General features: G+C 42.2%; 1 long non-coding RNA gene across 1 annotated transcript in view; it reads left to right on the top strand.

Annotated features, from left to right (window-relative positions):
- Positions 1–1350: 1350 nt before the first annotated feature.
- LOC122554799 overlaps positions 1351–22282 on the top strand; it is a 27763-nt gene continuing 6831 nt past the window's right edge. Inside the window, exon 1 of the long non-coding RNA XR_006313085.1 lies at positions 1351–1409. This is a non-coding gene — a long non-coding RNA (uncharacterized LOC122554799). The remainder of the gene's footprint in view (positions 1410–22282) is intronic.

The following is a 22282-nucleotide window of genomic DNA, read 5'->3' as shown; positions in this document are numbered from 1 at the left end:
CCCTCCCACGCTGTGTGTGTGTGTCCCTCCCTCGCTGTGTGTGTGTGTGTCCCTCCCACCCCAGTCTGACCTATCACCCTCACCTTGACCTCTTTCCACCTATCACATTTCCGACGCCCCTCCCCCAAGTCCCTCCTCCCTACCTTTTATCTTAGCCTGCTGGACAAACTTTCCTCATTCCTGAAGAAGGGCTTATGCCCGAAACGTCAATTCTCCTGTTCCCTGGATGCTGCCTGACCTGCTGCGCTTTTCCAGCAACACATTTTCAGCTTTGCCCTCACGGGGCCTTACATCAGTTTGTCTTTGTCTAGCTGTGAGTCTGTGTCTTTATATAGTTGAGGTGGAAGATTGTGGGGACACTGAAAATGCAAAATAGCAACTAATATCATGTGAACTTGTCTAATATGTGTAAATCAATGTGGCAATAAAACAGGTCAACAATGTTTATATAGTTGGAGTGGAAGATTTTGGGGGCTCTGCAAATGAGAAATAGCAACTAATGTCACATGAACCCGTCTAATATACAAAAATGAATGTGGCAATAAAACGCGTCAACAAAGTTCATGTTAAATAAATTATTACAAATTTCAAATAAGTTGGGTGCAAACTATACAAGAACAGCTTTAAATGGATTTCAGTGGGACAAAATGAGAACCTTTTGTGATCTTCAATTGGAGAGGCAACGTAACAGGCGCAAAGCAAGTTCATGTAGACAAGAACTATTAATACTGAAAACAGTATTTGTTGTCGATCCCTTATTGCCCTTGAACTGAGTAATGTACTCCAGCATTTCATAGAGCACTTGAGTCAATTACATTACTATGGATCTGGAGTCACAATTAGACCAGACCAAGTCAGGACACCTTTCCCTAAAGGATGTTAGTGAACCAAATGGGCTTTTATTTGTGACCACCATTACTGAGACTAGCTTTATAGTCCAAGTTTTTACCCCCATTACTGAGACTGGCTTTATAGTCCAAGTTTTTACTAATTAAATCTGAATTTCACCAGCTGCCGTGGTTGGATTTGAACCCATGTCTCCATGTCATTAAACTGGACTTCTGCATTCTAGTCCAGTCATATTGCCACTGCAAAACCATCTCCGCAGCACAGGTTAGATGCATAAAATGGAGAAATCATCCCACATCTCTCCCTTGTCCGTAACAATGTTTACAGACCAGTACAGAACAGAACGTTTACTGAGTTATTCTAACCTCTATCTCCGTTGTCAATTAGGGTGCATTAGCTTAATTTGTTTTACCTTCCCCTTAAAATGATATAACTAGTTTGCACTTAAATTACCTCTTCCTGAATGCCGTCATTGCTCAGTTATGTCTTTACCCTGCACATAGGTCCAATGTACCCATGGTAGGACCATTCTTAAATGATCAAAATCATTTCTTTGCCAGGTAAGCATTTTACATTTTATATTTTCTGATCTCTTTCCACAAGTACTTTAATCTGAATTTTATTTTGGTCACTGGTAGTTAAATGATGTCTGTTATATGCTCCATTTAACCTCATTTCGCAGGGAGTTTAAACTGCTTTCTTCTTTTTTGAACTAGAAGTATGTTAATTGAGAAAATTCTCCCTTTCATATATTAAAATTCCTTTTCTTTCATAACCAAGACATTTTTTTTTCTCCCCAATCTATACTACGATAGTTAATGTCTTCTCATGTCACTACTCTATTTTTGTTACATGCCTTTTAAATTTTCCAGCATATTTGCTCAACTATTTGCTTCTCACAGTTTGGAACTCTTTTAAACAAGTTTCAATGTTCAAGTCAAATAGATTCAGTCTTAGAACTGTCAGGCTAATCTTTTCCATTTAGAACCATTATAACATCCTTAATACTGCCACAGAATCGCCCTTCAGTCCATCCTCTGTACCACCAAAACTACACTAACTCAATGTCATCCACAGCCTTTAGTGTTGTGACATTTAAAGTGCTTATTAAAATAGCTTTTTAAAGTTCTGAAGTTTCCTGCCTCTACTACCCCCCCAGATAGTGCATTCCAGACTCCCGCCACCCTCTGAATGAAAATTTTTTTTTCAACTTCTCTCTAAACCCCCTGCCTTTCACTTTCAAGGTTTAACTCATGGCTGGTTTGTGCTTTCCCTTCTCATTCATTCTTTTATATTTGCTAACCAGGAATTTTAAGGCTTGAGCCTTGTTTGAGCCATGGCTCTGTTAATGCAACATCCCCATAATGCTATGTAGCAATCTGTTCCTGGAGCTTGCCAATTTTGTTTGTCACATTAAAGATCTTGGCATGCAATCTGGTCCGTGCCATTCTTACTAATTTAACTGTTGCTCATACCTCTGTTCTTAGACCCTCCTTATCTAGGCAATTTTCTTCAGCTCCTGCCCAATAATACCAGTTAATCCCTCAGTTGGCAATAATTTCCTGACTCATTACAACTTGTGCAGTGCTCTTTCTGCTAAAAATTACTCAATATCCCGAGAATCAGAAGCCTTTCCTCCTGCATCACTTCTCCAGCCACTACTTTATTTTCCTGTAATTATCCTCACTCGAGCATAACAATAAGAGTAGTCTTATTTATTTTCCTTTGAAGTTATTTTATTAAAATTTAGTTGTTATAATAATTGCATAATTTGAACTTTTTCTAAAAAAAGACATGCACATGACTTTAGTTGTTTTGCTTTCCTTTATTCTTAAGATATTGGAAGCAATTTTTAACGGTAGAATATTTTTTAGCTAATGTTTATAATAATGGTGGAAATATCTCATAAGTTAATAGAAGATCCAACATTTATAGAATTTTCCCCAAAAGTAATGAACATCAATGAAAATAGTGTTCAACTTTTTATGTCTTGTTTGTTTAGTTTTATATCTCCGTTCCACTGCTAAGCATTTCCAGATTTGCTACCTTCCTGTTAATATCGCACGTGGCTAATACTCTGTGTATGATCTGTACAATATGAGGTTATAATCCAACAGGTTATTTGAAAGCATTAGCTTTCTGAGTGTTGCTCCTTCAGGATGAAGCAGCGGCGCTCCAAAAGCTAGTGCTTCCAAATAAACCTGTTGGACTATAACCTGGTTTTATGATTTTTAACTTTGTCTACCCCAATCTAACACCGGCTCCTCCACATCACGACTGTACAATATGGACAGATGTACAGAGGTAGAGCTTTTACTGTACTACAAATGATAATGTTGAATAATTTAATTATTGCTGGATCCAATAATGTTATACTGCTGATTAATAGTTTGCTATGATGACTAACCACCAGGTGGCAGAATCCTCATACTGCTTAAATTCCCAAGATATGCTGACTGTGTTCAATGATGGCAAGATAGGAAAAATGCCCTGGTGGATAGAATTTACAGCAGAACAGGCCACTCACCCCAATTCTTCGGTGCCAGTCATTTTTCCTCCTATAAGAAGGATGTTGTGAAACTTGAAAAGGTTCAGGAAAGATTTACAAGGATTTTGCGAGGTTTGGAGGGTTTGAGCTATAGGGAGAGGCTGAATAAGAGAGGGCTGTTTTCCCTGGAGCTTCGGAGGCCGAGAGGTGACCTTATAGAGCTTTATAAAATCATGAGTGGCATGGATTTGGTAAATAGACAAGGTCTTTTCCCTGGGGCGGGGGAGCCCAGAACTAGATGGCATAGGTTTAGGGTGAGAGGAGAAAGATTTAAAAGGGACCTAAGGGGCAACTTTTCAGACAGAGGGCGGTGCGTCTATGGAATGAGCTGTCAGGAAGTGATGGAGACTGGTACACTAGAACCTTTAAAAGGCATCTGGATGGGTATATGAATAGGAAGGGTTTAGAGTGATATGGGCCAGGTGCTAGCACATAGAACTCGATTAATTTAAGATATCTAGTTGGCATGGACAAGTTGGACTGAAGTGCTGTACATCTCTATGCTCTATTTCATTGCATCTATCATCACATCCTTCTATTCCTTTTTCTCATGTTTATCCAGCTTCCAATTAAATGCATCTACATTATTTGACAAATTTAATATTGTGTTGTATTTGCAGCAATGTGAAATTTAAAGCAAATCCTTTTAAAAATTTTGTTTTTTTTCACCTGTTGCTGATACAAAGAAGCCTGCTGAACAATTTTACTTACACACACACACAGTTTGGGACTCTGCAATGAATTAAATAGTTCAATGGCTCCAATTTAAGTATGCCTTTGATGTATGTCATTATAATGCCCTAAAGGCAGAAGCAACTAATTGATGAATGTGTTTGGATGCCTCACTTGAGCTTTTTTTTCCATTGGAAGCATCTCTAGATGCAGTCCTGATAGTTCTACAGAAAGTTCTGCCTCATTAACACACAAGCGTAGTTGGTAAATGAGCTGCCCAGTTTGCTACCGAGTCACGTAGAGCAGCTTCCATCTGCTGTTGTATTGGTTGAGCTGAGCTGGAACTCTACACTTAGCCTCAGTGTCACTAGACCAGGGAATGGAAAAATTGACCAGGCTCTCAATCCACCCATATTTCCAAAGCTCCACATACAGGACATTGTGAGAACAAGTCCTGGCTGAAAAGATTACTATCCCAGGAATGATCAGTTGTGAATATTTTCACTGTTCTTAATTGAATGTTATATATCATGTGCAATTAACTCAAACCCGTGATTGATGTTTTGTTCCATAATTTCATAATCTGGAGCAGATGCAAATAGCATGTTGTTCCAAGCTGAAAAGGAAATAGTGCATTTATATCATGTTTTTCACAACTTCAAGATGTTCCAAAGCACTTTACAGCCAATGATGTCCTTTTGAAATGTAGCCAGTGACCAAGTGTAAGAAATACAGCAGACAGGTTGTGCACAGCAACATCCCACGATCAGCCACTGTAATAATTGTTTTGGTGAAGTTGATTGTGGGATAAATATTGTCCAGGACACTGAGCCCTGTTCTGAACATCTGACACTTTGTTGACCTGAATAAAGTGATTATCATCCTGGAAAATACATTGCAAAAGGAATATTGTCTTTTTAAAAAAAATCTATTTCTACTCAGTCCAGTTTTGAAATGGTGAGTGTAACTGAGACCATCAGTTTTCTGTTTAATCTTTAATTTTGGTAGATAAGAGAGGAAATCTAATTTTATTTTTTTTTGGAAGAAGTGACTAAACACATGACTCGGCACTTCCTGCCACTCAACTGTCTGATCTTAACACAGAACAATATGAACATGTGTTCTTGTCCATAGTCATAGGGGATTCTACTGTAAGGGAGTAGATAGATGATTCTGTGGCCAAAAACGGGACTCCCAGATGGTATGTTGCCTCCCAGGTGTTCGGGTCAGGGATGTCACCGATCGGCTACAGAGCATTCTAAAAGGGGAGGATGAACAGCCAATGATATAAGCATCAACGATATAAGTTTTTAAAAAAACAAGATGTCCTGAAAACAGAATTCAGGGAACTAGGAGAGAAGTTAAAAAGGAGGGCTTCACAGGTAGTGATCTCGGAATTACTGCCAGTGTCACATGCTAGCCAGTGTAGAAATGAAAAAATAGGCAGGATGAACACGTGGCTTGAGGGATGGTGTAGGAGGGAGGGGTTCAGATTTGTTGAACATTGGGACTCGTTCTGGGGAAGGTGGGAGCATTACAAAATGGACAGTCTACATCTGAACCAGACTGGAACTAATGTCCTTGGGGGAGTTTTTTGGGGAGGTTTTAAACTAATGTGGCAGGGGGCAGGGAACCAGAAGAGAAGACAAGTAGACAGTGAGGTGGAAACTGGAGACTGTAAGAATCATGAAGATAGCATTAATAAGGGGAAGAGTAGGCAGATAGCTGATGAACGCAAAAGAACTGGTGGCCTGAAGTGCATCTACTTTAATGCATAGAGTATAGTGGGTAAGGCAGATGAACTTAGGGCTTAGATTGGTGCCTGGGAGTATGATGTTATTGCAATCACAAAGACTTGGTTGAAGGAAGGGCATGATTGGCAACTAAATGTTCCAGGATATAGATGCTTCAGACAGGACAGGGAGGGAAGTAAAAGGAGGAATGGATTTGCATTGCTGGTCAGGGATGATATCACAGCTGTGCTAAAAGAGGTCACTTTGGAGAGCTTGAGTAGTGAGGCATTATGGGTGGAGCTGAGAAATAAGGGTGCGGTTACATCGTTGAGGCTGCATGACAGGCCTCCCAACAGTGGGCATGGGGTAGAAGAACAAATAGGTAAGCAGATTATGGAAAGATGTAGAGGCAATAGGGTAGTGATCATGGAAGATTTTAATTTTCCCAACATTGAATGGGATACACAGTTTCAGAGGTCTGGATGGGGTAGAATTTATAAGACGTGTCCCGGAGAGTTTTCTAGAGCAGTATGTCAATAGTCCGACAAGGGAAGGGGCCATTTTGGACTGGTGTTGGAGGATGAGCTAGGCCAGGTGGTAGAAGTTGCAGTGGGGGATTTCTTTGGAAACAGTGACCACAATTCTGTAAGATTTAGAATACTCGTGGACAAAGACGAGAGTAGTCCTGAGGGAAGTGTACTAAATTGGGCCAAAGCCAATTATATCAAAATTAGGCAGGAGCTGGGAAATGTGGATTGGGCAAAGCTATTTGAAGAGAAGTCCACACTTGATATGTGGGAGGCTTTCAAAGATAGGTTAAAGATAGTGCAGGATAGACATGCCCCATTGAAGTCAAAGGATAGGAAAGGCAAGATTTGTGAACCGTGGATGAAAGGAGAAATAGTACAACTAGCCAAGAGGAAAAGGGAAGCATACATAAGGTCCAGGCAGCTAAGAACAGAACGGGCCCTGGAGGAATATCGGAAGAGTAAGACCAGTCTTAAACAAGGAATCAAGCGGGCTAAAAGGGGTCATGAAATAACTTTAGCGAGCAGAATTAAGGAGAATCCAAAAGCCTTTTATTCTTATATAAGAAATAAGTGGGTAACTAGAGAAAGGATTGGTCCACTAAAGGATAATGAAGGAAGGCTGTGTGATGAATCTGAGAGAATGGGTGAGATTCTGAATGATTACTTTGCATCAGCGTTCACTGAGGAGAGGGACATGATGAATGTTGAGATAGAATTTGTACCCAGAATGTTGCTGCACAGGTGGATAGAGTAGTCAAGAATCCTATGGTATGCTTGCCTTCATTGGACGGGGTACTGAGTGTAAGAACTGGCAGGTCATGCTAAAATTGTATACGCATTGGTTCGGCCGCATTTAGAATACTGTGCACAGTTCTGGTCGCCACATTACCAAAAAGATGTGGACGCTTTGAAGAGGGTGCAAAGAAGATTTACGCGGATGTTGCCTAGTATGGAAGGTGCTAGCTATGAAGAGAGGTTGAGTAGGTTAGGTTTGTTTTCATTCGAAAAAAGGAGATTGAATCTACAAAATCATGAACGATATAGATAGGATAGATAGAGATAAGCTTTTTCCCAGGGTGAAGAATTCAATGACGAACGGTCACGCTTTCAAGGTGAGAAGTGAAATGTTTAAGGGGGATACACATGGCAAGTACTTTACACCGAGGGTGCTGGGTGTCTGGAACATGTTGCCAGCAGAGGTAGTAGAGGCAGGAACGGTAGATTCATTTAAGATGCGTCTGAACAGATGCATGAGTTGGTGGAGAGCAGAGGGATACAGATGCTTAGGAATTGGGTGACAGGTTTAGACAGTAGATTTGGATTGGCTCAGGCTTGGAGGGCCGAAGAACCTGTTCCTGAGCTGTAAATTTTCAATGTTCTTTGTATTTCTTAACATCACAATTCAAACGTACACCCATCACCCAGATGTGACATGCAAATAGGCTGAGCAATTATTCAGCCCCTAAATGTGACCATCCCTTAATTGTAGCAAGAAAGCTTGTAGGGATTTGGGATCGATATAAAACCCTCTAATACATATGAGCCCACCTGGACTTTAAAATCTTTTATCTGAACATGAACCACTTGTCCTGTGGTGTATTTATTTTAGAGTACAGTAATCGGTGCTATCTTTTGACATTTCCCTTCACTGTGTGGTGTACAAAACCAACACTTCTGGAATGAAAGGTTAATGCAGTGCGTGGAAACAAGTGTCAGTTTTACGAAAAATGTGCAAAACAGAACAATCGACATGTAAAACTAATTTAACACACTAGCATTTAATCACAAATATAAATGGATGCACGCAGTTGATGTAAGGGTTCTTAACTTAAACAAAAATTATGTTCTGCATTGGTCCCTTCCTTTGGAAACAAGTGTGATTTAACTTATTTATGTGTGTGAATGGTTGTGATGCCACCAAGAATGGATCTCTCTTGAAGCTCAATGGATGGGTAATGGTGGGACCTGGAAGCCACAATTGCACACTTCTGGCCCATCCTCAGAGTTGAGTATTGTCCATATTTTCCATGGAAGGGTTAAACTTTGGATTTTAACAGTTAGAGTCAGTTATCTGGTTGCAGTTGGTGACGTCTGCAATCAGCTGCAAGATGCTCCATTGAGGCATACTCCGTTGAGAGGTGGAGTAGACATCACGTTGTGGGATGTGAAGTGTGTTTCAGTAGGGACAATGAGATTTCAGACAATTGTGTGCAGTTTCATCAGTCCTGTGTCAATGAGAGTGCATCACTTGGTGTCAGCCAGTGATGTTCTTTGAGGACAATATTTCCCCATGAACATCGACAGATTCAGTCCTTGCAACACAGGAAGCCATTCAAGCTGTCAACATCGAGAAATAATCATTATTTCTTTCCCAGAATACCTACCGCGTTTGATTCGTTCTCATCTTGATCTCAGTTCCAGTTTCCGGGAAGTGTTCCTGGTGGGTTAATGCATGGCCCAAGAGTGGTGACAAAGGTACTTTTTTGTTGGGCTTTGGGTGAGTGGTCAGCCACAAACTAGGCACGGAGTTCTTTCCTGGCAGTGATTGGTCAAAGTCTCCACTTTATAAAGTAGGCTTCCGGAGAACATAATCCTCTGTGAGCATTTGTCCTGAACTACTTCAGCCTGGAGGTTTGGGACATTGAGAGCTGTGGGTTAATGGAAGGAATAGACTACATTTCGGAGAGCTGGTGCGAGGACTGATCCCTATGGAGGCCCTTTGCCGTTTCTGTTCAGGCAACTGGTTATATTTCCAAGGTGCATACAAAACTCTTGGTTGGTGATCATGTAGTCGAGTTGTTTCACACTATTTTCCTTCTGTCCTAATAGTGTGACTTCTAATTATACAAATGTCTCTTAGTTCTGGGCTCACTCTCAAGAGGATGAGCTAACCAACAAGTGGCAAAAGCAGCCTAGAATCTACAGCCTCGTCAGTGAGGTTTATGCATGAAACAGACATGGAACATGTGAAGAATTGCAGATACATTGGGCTGATTGATCATCTTCTGGATGGCAACATGTCTGTGATGCTGTGATTTTACACAATAGCTAGTGAAGTGCAGCATGACTCTGAAAATCACATATACACCTCAGAAAAAAACAGGCAGCTGTGAAACAAACTGTGAAGGATAACATCTCTTGAATATTGCCTATATAGTCATAGAGATGTACAGCATGGAAATAGACCATTTGGTCCAACTTATCCAATCTGACCAGATATCCTAAATTAATCTAGCTCCATTTGCCAGCACTTGGCCCATATCCCTCTAAACCATTCCTGTTCATATACCTATCCAAATGCCTTTTAAATGTTGTAATTGTACCAGCCTCCTCCACTTCCTCTGGGAGCTCATTCCATACACGGCACCACCCTCTGCCTGAAAAAGTTGTTCCTTAGGTCCCTTTTAAATTTCTGTCCTCTCACCAGCACAGTGAGGGCGGCATGATAACTCCGTGGTTAGCATTACTGCTTCATGGCGCCAGGGACCTGGGTTCGATTCCAGCCTTGGGCAACTGTCTGTGGAGTTTGCACATTCTTACCATGTCTGTGTGGGTTTCCTCCAGGTGCTCTGGTTTCCTCCCACAGCCCAAAGATGATTAAGTGAATTGGCCATGCTAAATTGTCCATAGTGTTCAGGGATGTATAAGTTAGATGGATGAGTCATGGGTAAATGTAAGGGAATGGGGCTGAGTGGGATACTCTTCCAAGGATTGGTGTGGACTTGTTGGGCCAGAGGACCTGTTTCCACACAGTAGGGATTCTAATTGTAATTCACCCTAAACCTATGCCATCTAGTTCTGGACTCCTCCAATCCAGGGAAAAGACCTTGTCTATTTACCATATCCATTCCCCTCATGATATTATAAACCTCTATAAGGTCACCTCTCAGCCTCCGATGCTCCAGGGAAAATAGTCCCAGCCTATTCAGCCTCTCCCTATAGCTTAAACCCTTCAACCCTGGCAATATCCTTGTATATCTTTTCTGAACCCTTTCGAGTTTCACAACATCCTTCATATAGGACTGAGATCAGAATTACACACAATATTCCAAAAGTGGCGTAACCAATGGCCTATACAACTGCTACATGACCCCCCAACTCCTAAATATTAAACATCTTCTTTGCTATCTTATTTACCTGAGACACCCCTTCAAGGAACTATGTGTTATCCTGTTGCCTCCCCACCCCCACCCCCAGTTTTACCTCCTTCATCTTTATTCCGAGAAAGAACAATCATCCATGTGCACAGAGACATGAGTTCACGGTCATCTCTGGAAGAGCAGTTTCTCAATATACTATGTAGTCATTTTACAGGAAGGAACATCCAGATAAGGCAACAGACATATTGATTGGGTGGCTGTTGCAATCAGTGAGTGTCAATAATAAAGATGAAGCCATCTGCTGTTACATGATGAATAACTGGCTTCACGTAATGAATACTTTTCACTTTGTTAACTGACCTTGCATACTGAATGCTACCTCATCTTGTTAAGTGGCTCTACATTTAACATAATGAATGCTTTTCCACCTTGTCAACCCATCACCCTTGGTTCCAGCACTCCATCGTTAACTGTAAGTTCCTATCTGATTTGAGCCATGCTCAGCTGAACCTCTTGTTTCACGAAACTTAGAACTTAACTCTTTCCCTGCCTGCTTATTACCCTATACACATCCTCATTCCCTCCTTTTATCATTTAGTGATAACCAATGACATTACCAGCTTTCATAAGACTCTGACAGCCAGTATTTAAGCAAGTTATTGACACACAGTAGATAATGATTTTTACAACAAAAATTACTAGTCTGTTACAGTAATTAGAGTTTGAAAAATCCGCCCATGTGGAAAACAAATTCACCAGTAAAGTTCTTAAATCCACAGTGCTTAATGACCACTCCATCCCCTCCAAGTCGAGTGGAAATGAGCCAGTTCTCCAAAATCTCCTTCAGTAAAGTCCAACCTGAAAACAAAATTCAGTCTGTCCTTGTGCATCACCCTTTGGAGAAATCTGAATTCTTGGGTAAGGGCAGTTAAATGCTTCACAAACCCGACGAGTCTTCCATCCTTGCAGAGATGCTTCAGATGAAGGATACCAGCACATCTGAGTATGCAGTGCAGCAGCTGCAGCAGCAGGCTAGGTGAATGCAGCATTCTTTCCTGAACTGCTGTTAAATGTAACAAAGCCAACTGGCTGTTGTGATGTCAGCTTGATCAGTGAACCTTCATATCCCTTAAATGATCGAAAGACAAGGTAAGTGATTTCCGCAGGAAGGCCTCTGACAAAAGCACACAGACCTCCTCTTCACTGTTGTTAGCTTCTTCACTTTTTGTGTTAATGACTGGGAGCTGATTGAATCCGTTGGTCACACATTTAATAATATTAAATTGTGTCTGCCTATTTCAACATTCTCAGTCCTCTTGAAGTCTGTTACTCTGTTCACTATTTATGACATTATCAATTTTTATACATTCCATAAATTTCTAAATTATACTGCCTAAGCAACTCAGTCACTGATAAACAACAATCAATGGTCCTAAAATCAAACCCTTGGGTACCTCATTCAGGTTATTCAGAAATGATCTTCCTTTAACAAATTGATAGTTGGCTAAGACTTTCTCCTCAATAATGTGAAAGCTGTCAGGAAAAGTATTTCAAAAGTCTAGAACAGCAAGAAAACAACAAAATGTTTCCTCTGCTTTAGCAATTGAAGAGGCAGTTTCAATTCTGATTTAAATCTCAAATATTCATGGGAAACAAATGATGAATATTTTAAAATGTGTTCTCCAAATGAAACTCCCCAAATAAAACAGTTGGAATTACAGTGGCAACTTTGGTAGAGATCAACATTCTTTGAATTTGCAATATGAAGGGGCCAATGAAGCCTTAACAATAATTAACAGAATTTAAACAGCTCAGCCTCAAATTCTAATATTCTCTAGAAAATTTTAATAAAATATCAAACTAAAAATGCACTCTTCTTTTTGTGAACACTCTGCTTTAAAAACACAGCAGTGAAGATATTATAATACAGTACTCTCATCTGGCTAAAGCGTGACCACAGACCCAACTGTTTTTTTTAAACAGGCATTGTAGAATTCCAAACAAATCAGGGACTCGAGGCACTCAATCAATTAGTTTTCAGGTTACAAGTTTGATAATTTTAAGAAGGACATAATGTACAATTCCAGTGTAACAACAAAATCTTCCCCACTACACAGCCCACAAAACACATTGGATTTGGGATCCTAATTCAAACAAGACAAAACAGTTACCTAAAAAGGATTTTCTGAACCAGTATTTTAAAAACCAAAATTTTTAAACATCAAATACTCTTAGCGTGGCACAATTTACATTGAAACTTTCCTTTTTCAACCCAAGTGTTAATACAACCTTAATTTCAGTTTTTCTCATTTTTTTACATCCTCTCAATGAAATTACCCTTATAAAAAGAGAAAACCCTCACAACAGACCACATGGCACTTCAATCCAAGCCACTCTCCTCCCCAGAACAAAGACTCAGAGCCTCAAATTTTGCCACCAGGGGACTTTAACCACTTTCTCACTTTACTCCTCACAGGGGATTGAATCCCACTTAAACACAGAGAACTTGAACCCCACTTAAACACATAAATCTCAGACCCAATTAAAACACAGAAAACTCAAAACCCAACTAAACATAGGAAGCTCGTAACTCAGCACAGTGCAGAGGACTTGAACCTCAAATCAACCCACCCAGTAAACTCAAACCCAGTACCGTGCAAAGGGACTTGAACCTCAACCAAACCCACCCCAGGGATCTCTAACCTCAGTATCACACAGAGGACTTGAACCTCAATCACATCATTCCCACCCCAGGGGACTTTAACCCCAGTACCACACAGAGGACTTGAACTTCAATCACACCTCCAGGGGTCTCTAACCTCAGTACCATGCAGAGGACTTAAACCTTAACCAAACCCATCCTAGGGGACTTTAACCCCAGTACCATGCAGAAGACTCATACCTTAACCAAACCCACCCCAGGGGACTTTAACCCCAGTACTACGCAGAGGACTTGAACCTCAAACACACCCTGCTCCCCCCAATGCAGTGCAGAGGACTCAAACCACTGCCTGCAGACTCAAACCCAGTATCGTGCAAAGGGACTTGAACCTCAACCAAACCCACCCCAGGGGTCTCTAACCTCAGTATCACACAGAGGACTTGAACCTCAATCACACCATTCCCACCCCAGGGGACTTGAACCCCAGTACCACACAGAGAACTTGAACTTCAATCACACCTCCAGGGAACTTGAGCCCCAGTTCCGTGCAGAGGACTCGAACCTCAAATCCCAAGCACCAGGGGTCTCTAACCTCAGTACCGTGCAGAGGACTCAAACCTCAATCACACACCCCCACCCCAGGGACTCTAACCCCAGTACTACACAGAAGACTTGAACCTCAATCAAACCCATCCTAGGGGACTTTAACCCCAGTACCATGCAGAAGACTCATACCTTAACCAAACCCACCCCAGGGGACCTTAACCCCAGTACTATGCAGAGGACTTGAACCTCGAACACACCCTGCTCCCCCCAATGCAGTGCAGAGGACTCAAACCTCTGCCTGCCAGTGCGCTTGCAAAACTGTGTCTCTTGACTGAACTAATTACTGTTCGAGGAATCCGTAGGATAGAGAGAGATTGAACGAGGGGACCGTCCTGGCACACAGGAATACTGAGAGGGATCAAGGTCTAAAATCTTACTTGTGGGCTCGTCCTTCTCAAGAAACTAATGTTCCGGGTGATCACTGACACTGTCCGATTGTAACTATTCATTTGGATCCTGCTGACCACGCCAGTATTGTTGTCCTGGTTCCCCCCCTCCCCCCCAGTTTGAAGCAAAACGCTCAGACACAGTATAGTTTTACCTCCTTCATCTTTATTCCGGACCCTGGAGGGAGAGAGAACGATCACCCTTGTTCACGGAGAGATGAGTTCACAGTCTTCTCTGGAAGAGCAGTTTCTCAATGAACTATATAGTTATTTTACAGGGAGGAGCATCCAGATAAGGCAACATACAGACTTATTGATTGGGTGGCTGTTACAATCAGTGAGTGTCAATAATAAAGAATAAGCCATCTGCTGTTACACAATGAGTAACTGGCTTCACATAATGAATACTTTTCACTTTGTTAACTGACCTTGCATACTGAATGCTACCTCATCTTGTTAAATGGCTCTACATAATGAATGCTTTTCTACTTTGTTAACCCATTACCCCGTTGTTAACTGTAAGTTCTTATCTAATCTGAGTCATGCTCCATTGGACCTCTTGTTTCACAAAAAGCTATCTTGATATGAGTGATGCTCAGCTGAACCTCTTGTTTAACCAAACTGAGAACCTAAACCTTTCACTATCTGGTTATAGTCTACAGACATTGTCATATGAACCAACAGTCCAAGATCTCTTTGTTCAGCAACACTCCCCAGGACCATTAAGTGTATAAGTCCTGTGTTTTCACAAACAATTACTGCAATTACTCTGGACTGCATATTTATATTGCCATGTAAATTTGTAATGATGATCTCTTCCTTTATGTTGCCACAAAAATCTGAAAATTCGATCTCTTGACTTAGATTAAAAACATCACCATATGGTTTTTTTAAACCTAGCTGCTACTCTATGGAAGTTCAATCCAGAACATAATAACTAGAAGGTGTAAACGTCTTGGAGACAGTTCAGAGAAGTTTTACCAGATTGATTCCTGGATTGAGACAGTTGTCTTATGAGAAGTTGGGCAGACTGTGTTTGTTTCTGATGCAGATTAGAAGAATGAAGGGGGAACTGGATCAAGTATCTAAGATTCTGAACAATTGGAATTTGAAAGAATGTTTCCTTTGTAGATGAATCCAGAATTAGGATGAGGGGTGGGGGGAAGAGGCACTGTTTTACAATTAGTGAAGACAATTTTTCTTTCTCTGTGAGATTTGTGCAACTGTGGAATTCTCAGATGCAAAATTAGAAAATCAGCTATCGAGGAGAGATCTTTGTATATGAAAATAAGTAGCTTCTAGTAATTGTACGTGAAATATATTGTGGACCTAACTGACACTCTTAAATTAGTTGTGATTTGGAGATGCCGGTGTTGGACTGGGACGTACAAAGTTAAAACTCACACAACACCAGATTATAGTCCAACAGGTCTATTTGGAAGCACTAGGTTTCGGAGCACTGTTCCTTTACCCCACAACCACCGGATGAAGGAGCAACGCTCTGAAAGCTAATGCTTCCAAATAAACATGTTAGAATATAACCTAGTGTTGTGTGATTTTTAACTTAAATTAGTTGTTACTGGAATTCGTATCAAATCAAACAAAAACAAGGTGCACAATAGTTTCCTGGTGAACTGTCCATTACAATGCCATGACCAATCAGAGCAGACTTACTAATCAACCAGTACCCATTTCTCATGAGAAAAGAATTGGTGCTTTCCTTGACATTTGGTATTCTTGCTTCATTCCTGATGAATACAACATATTAAAAAAAACTTTCAATAGTGTATCTCTAACAGAAATATTCAAGTTCTGTATTGCTAAGTTAATATTATATGTTAAAGATCCCTCTACAACAGATATGATTCTGGGGAAGCTGCCATTGCCTCATGCTCTGTAGAAGCAAAGCTGTTAACTACATTGGAAAATCCTTACACGGCGCCCAGTACAGGCACAGGCACATCGAGTACTGCAGGCCTCCTTCACTTCTCTAAAATGGAACTTTTCCCAAAGAAGAGCTAAGAGTTTACCACGTGTTTTGACGTTATAACCTGCTCAAGTTTAACCATAAACAATAATTTTACATCCTGTTTGCAAAATATCTTCTCAATTAAAATACTTATCTACTCATAGCGACTGCAGTATCATTGCAAACGTTCAAATTTGCAAAACTAAACAATCAGAATTTTACACCAAGCTGTTGACATTTCCGAAGTATTCCCTGAGCGCAAAATTCCTTTTGATTCATAATTCATACTGCGCAGAAAGGGCCCTTTGGCTCATTGAGTCTGCACCAACATAACTACCACTAAAACTTCACTAATCCCAAATTCCTGCACTTGTCCCGTATTCTTGAATGTGAAGATACTTGAAGTGCTCATCCAAATATGTTTTAAAGGGTGTAAGGTTTCCAGCTGTACCACTTTCCCAGGCAGTGCAGTCTAGATTTCCATCACTTGCTGAGTGAAAAAGGTTTTTTTTCCCTAAATCCCCTCTGAATCTACTGTCCCTTGCCCTAAAACTACACCCTCTCGTGATTGACCCCTCAATGAGGGGGAACAGCTGCTCTCTATTCACCCTGTCCATACCCCTCATACTCCTGTACACGTCAATCATGTCCCCCACCCCTAGTCTTCTCAGCTCGAAAGAAAACAATCCAGGCCTAGCGAGTCTCTTCTTATAGCTCAATTTTTCCATCCCAGGCAACATCCTGGTGAACCTCCTCTGTAACCCTTCTAGTGCTATCACATCCTTCCTGTGGTGCGGTGACCAGAACGGCACACAGTACTCCATCTACGGCCTGATCAATGCTCTGTACCACTCCAACATTACTTCCTTATAATCTATGCCATGACTGATGAAAGGAAGTGTCCTGTATGCCACCTTACCTCTCCTATTTGCATGCTCTGCAGATTTCAGGATTCTGTGAATAGTTACTCCAAGATCCCTCTGTTCCTCTCAGCTACCCAGTGTCCTGCCATTTATTAAATACTCCCTCATCTTGTTTCTCCTTCTGAAGTGCATCCCTTCACACTTATCAGGATTAAATACCATTTGCCACTGGTCTGCCCATCTGACTAACCCATCTATACCTTCCTGTAGGCAAAAGTGAGGACTCCAGATGCTGGAATTCAGAGTCTAGATTGGGGTGGTGCTGGAAATGCACAGCAGGTCAGGTATCATCTAAGGAGCAGGAAAATCGACATTTCGGGCAAAAGCCCTTCAGGAATGAGGGCAGGGAGCCACCAGGGTGGAGAGATAAATGGGAAGGGGGTGGGGCTGAGGAGAAGGTAGCAAAGAATACAATAGGTGGATGGGGGTGGGGATGAAGGTGATAGGTCAGAGAGGAGGGTGGAGTGGATCGATGGGAAGGAAGATTGGCAGGTAAGACAGGTCATGAGGATGATGCTGAGCTGGAAGGTTGGAACTGGAGTAACGTGGGGGGGAGGGTAAATGAGGAAACTGGTTAAGTCCACATCAATGCCCGGGGGTTGAAGTGTTCTGAGGCGGAAGATGAGGCATTCTTCCTCCAGGCGTCAGTTGGTGAGGGAGTGGCGATGGAGGAGGCCCAGGACCTGCATATCCTCGTCAGAGTGGGAGGGAGTGTTGAACTGTTGTGCCATGGGGCGGTGGGGTTGATTGGTACAGGTGTCCCAGAGACGTTCCCTGAAGCACTCTGCGAGAAGGCGTCCAATTTCCCCAATGTAGAGGAGACCGCTTCCGGAGCAACGGATAAAATAAGTGGCATTGGTGGATGTGCAGGTGAATGACTTCACCTATCCGGTCCACTCTCCCCTCTGACCTATCACCGTCATCTCCACCCCCACCCACCTGTTGTACTCTTTGCTACCTTCTCCCCAGCCCCACCCCCCTCCCATTTATCTCTCCACCCCGGAGGGTTCCTGCCTTCATTCCTGATGACGGGCTTTTGCCCGAAACGTTGATTTTCCTGCTCCTCGGATGTTGCCTGACCTGCTGTGCTTTTCCAGCACCACTCTAATCTATATCTTCATGTAACCTACAACCATCTTCTTCGCTATTAACCACTCTACCAATATTGGTGTCATCTGTAAATTTGCTCAACACCCCTCCCGCCACACTTTCATCTAGATCATTTATGTATATAACAAACAGTAAGGATGCCAGTGCAGATCCTTGTGGCATAGCACTGAATGCTGGCCCTTAGTCACTCAAACAGCCATCTGCCACTACCATTTGTGTCCTATTACTAAGCCAGTTTCTGATCCATCTCACCAAATTTCCTTCAATTCCAGTTGTGCTTCAACCTTCTCAATCAGTTTCCCATATAAGACCTTGTCAAAGACTTGGCTAAAATCCATATAAACTACACCAACTGAATTCATCTTCCACACATTTAACCACATTTTTAAAAAAAACTTTAACAAATTTATTAGGCATTACCTCCCTCTCACAAAGCCATGGTAACTATCCATAATTAACCAATACCTTTCTAAGTGGGTATTAAATCGCTCCTTCAGAATTTTCTCCGATAGTCTCCCTACCACTGTTTCCCTACTAGTCTCCCTACTCACCGGTTTATAATTTCCTGGTTCATCTCTACCACCCCTCTTAAAAAACGGAGCCACAATACCAATCCTCCAGACTTCTGGCACTTCCCTGTGTCCAGATAGGAACTAAAACCTTGTGTCAGAGCCCCTGTGATTTCCTGCCTTGTCTCCCATAGCAGCCTGAGATGCAGAGGATTCATCTGGGCCAGAGGATTTCTCTGTTTTAAAGTCTGACAGAGCCTCCAATACCTCCCCATTTCATATGTCAAACTGCACAAATTCCTCACAGTCCCTTTTCCTGAATTCCATACCTATGTTCTCTTTTGCCAGAGTGAAGGCTGAAGAGAAGTATTCATTCCACACCCTTCCATATCCTGCAGCTCCACACACAGATTGCCCCTTTGGTCCCTAATGAGCCCTACTTCTTCCCTGGTTAACCTCTTCCCTTTAATATATTTATAAAGTACCTTAGGATTCTCCCTAATCCTGTTTGCAAATCTATTTTCAAAGCCCTACTCTTCTTCTTTATCCAGTCCTGAATTGTCTGAGATACCCAGGGCTCCCTGAACTGATTGCTCTTATATTTCCCTTTTAGGGGTGCATGTTGGACCTGTACTCTCTCGAGCTCCCATTTGAATGTCTTCCATTGTTCTGCTGTAGACTTACCCACAAGAAGCTCAGTCCCAGTCTCCTGTGGCCTGATCCTGCTTTATTCAAATAAAATCTGCACCCCCTCCCCCCTTCAATTCGAAGCTGTCGCTTGCAGGCCATTATTTTCCTTGTTCAGAAAAAAATTGTACCGTACCATGTTGTGATTGCTATCGCCTAAATGTTCCCCCATTGCCACATCAAACAATTGTCCAGCTTCTTTCCTCAGAACCAGGTCCAGCACTGTACCGTTCCTTGTTGGGCCTTGGCACAAGAAAACTCCCCTGAATACATTTACAAGAAACCAGCCCCCGCTAAACCTTTAAACTCTGACTATCCCAGTTTGTGTTGGAACTGTTAAAATCCCCTTACACACCACTGTGAACTGACTACATATTTACTCCTCTATTTCTCACTAACTCTTTGGGGGCCTATAATACACTCCCAACAAAGTAGCTGCCCCCTTAACATTTCTACCCACAAAGCCTCATTTGAGGACCCCTCCAAGGCATCATCTCTCCTTATTTAAGTTATTGACTGCTTAATAACTGTCCCTCCTCTGTCTCACCTAAAAATCTTGTACCCCGGAATGTTGAGTTGCAATCCAGCTCTTCCCTCAACCATGTTTCTGTGATGGCAACAATATCATATTTCAATCCACTCCATTAACTCACAAGTCATAACCATTACTCTCAGCATTAAAGTAAAGACCATCTAGATTTGCCTTACTCTCCTGACACTCAACATAGCCAAACCCACTGTGACTTGCTTCCTTTGCTGTAGCATGATGTGTCTCTATTTCATCAATATTCTGTGTACCCTCCCCCTGCCAGACTACTTTGAACTCCTCCCAACAGCACTAGCAAACCTAGCAGCAAGGATGTTGGTCCAGTGTGGTTCAACTGCAGACTTTGCCAATTGTACATGTCTCACCTTTCCCAAAAATGGTCCCGGTGATCCAGGAATCTACCCTCTCTCTTACACCAACTCTTGAGCCACACACTCATCTGTCCTATTTTCCTATTTCTAAACTTGCCAGTATATGGACCCAGGTGTAATCCAGAGATCACAACCATTGAGGTTCTGCCTTTTAATCAACTGCCTCGCTCTCTGAATTCATGATACAAGATCTTATTTCTCATTTTGCCCATATCATTGGTATCAATATGTACCACAACCTTTAACTCATCAACCTCCCCTTTCAGCCATTTAGTAACATCCCTGACCCTGGCACTAGAGAGGCAACACAACATCGTGGAGTCATGTCTTCAGCTGCAGAAGCATCCTGTCTGCTCCCCTGACTAAAGAATCCCCTATCATTTATTGTTCTTTTCTTCATGCCTCTTCCCTGCTCCATACAGTCAAGCTGCTTGTGGTGCCAGAAGCCTTAATGATGCTTCAAATCGGTCAGCATGAATCACAATGAACAAACACCTTTTTATACAAGGTGCAATATTGGAGACGAACCAGGATGTCAATTGCGTTGTCCTGTCAAATCTGAGAGGTGCTAAGTACTGTATTTACCAAGCCAAATCTGTCAGGGTCTGTTTGTAAGTCAAGCAATTGCACACAATAGGTGGGAAAACACTGCAGGATTCTGATGATAAAATCCCTCGAAAATAAAGCATAGTATTTGTCATCTTCAGAACATTATTTTCATATGGTATGATATCCTGCAACATTTTTGAGGAAGCAGCCCTCTTTCGACTTCCCTTTGCAGTGTGTGTATGGAGTTTGGACAAACTTCTGTTAGAATCTGAGCTGAAAATGTAACATCCATAATGTTGTCCATCTGTTGCTGAAACGTTTATTCAAGTCTTCATGGTATTTGAAGATAATCTAAAATTCTCTTAGCTAACCTCCCAATGTGCACCTTATGTAAACTTCAGCTCATCTGAAATTCTGCTACCTTTGTCCTAATTCATGGCACATCCCATTTATACATTGCCTGCGTGTAGCTAAAATACTTTAGTTGCCAGTCCAGCAATATGTTGATTTTAAAATTTCTCTCCTTGTGCACAAATTTGCAACCTTACCTATTCCTGATTTGGAGGTGCCGGTGTTGGACTGGGGTGTACAAAGTTAAAAATCACACAACACCAGGTTATAGTCCAACAGGTTTAATTGGAAGCACATTAGCTTTCGGAGCGACGCTACCTATTCCTATCTTTCCTCCAACCCACCTCCTCAACATATCAACATTCTCCATTTATGTCAGTAAGCCTGCTTTTAGTTACCTGGACAGGAAGCTCTGGAATTCCTGCCTTAAATCTTTCTGCCCCTCCCCTTTAAGACTTTAGTGATTGGAATGAGAATAGGAAGGTGGACCTCATAGAATATGAGTTTCCTGACTGGGGCTGTTAACCTGGTTCAATCAGGTGGCCCTGACTGATGGATATAAACAGGAGTGTCAGCAGCTCTGCTCACCCTAGGAGCCGGCTCTGAGCTAGCTGGGTCAGTAATTACCCTGGCACCACTCCCCACCTCTTCCTCCGCTACATTGATGACTGCATTGGCGCCACCTCGTGCTCCCACGAGGAGGTTGAGCAATTAATAAACTTCTCCAACACATTCCACCCTGACCTTAAATTTACCTGGACCATCTCTGACACCTCCCTCCCCTTCCTGGACCTCTCCATCTCCATCAGTGACGACCGACTTGACACTGACATCTTCTACAAACCCACCGACTCCCACAGCTACCTGGATTACACCTCTTCCCACCCTACCTCTTGCAAAAATGCCAGTCCGTATTCCCAATTCCTCCGCCTCCGCCGTATCTGCTCCCAGGAGGAGCGGTTCCACCATAGAACACACCAGATGGCCACCTTCTTTAGAGACCGCAATTTCCCTTCCCACGTGGTTAAAGATGCCCTCCAACGCATCTCATCCACATCCCGCACCTCCGCCCTCAGACCCAACCCCTCCAACCGCAACAAGGACAGAACACCCCTGGTGCTCACCTTCCACCCTACCAACCTTCGCATAAACCAAACCATCCGCCGACATTTCCGCCACC

Source organism: Chiloscyllium plagiosum, chromosome 11, assembly GCF_004010195.1.
Source record: "Chiloscyllium plagiosum isolate BGI_BamShark_2017 chromosome 11, ASM401019v2, whole genome shotgun sequence".
Classification (NCBI taxonomy): Eukaryota; Metazoa; Chordata; class Chondrichthyes; order Orectolobiformes; family Hemiscylliidae; genus Chiloscyllium; species Chiloscyllium plagiosum.
This window is presented reverse-complemented; position numbering and strand designations above follow the sequence as displayed.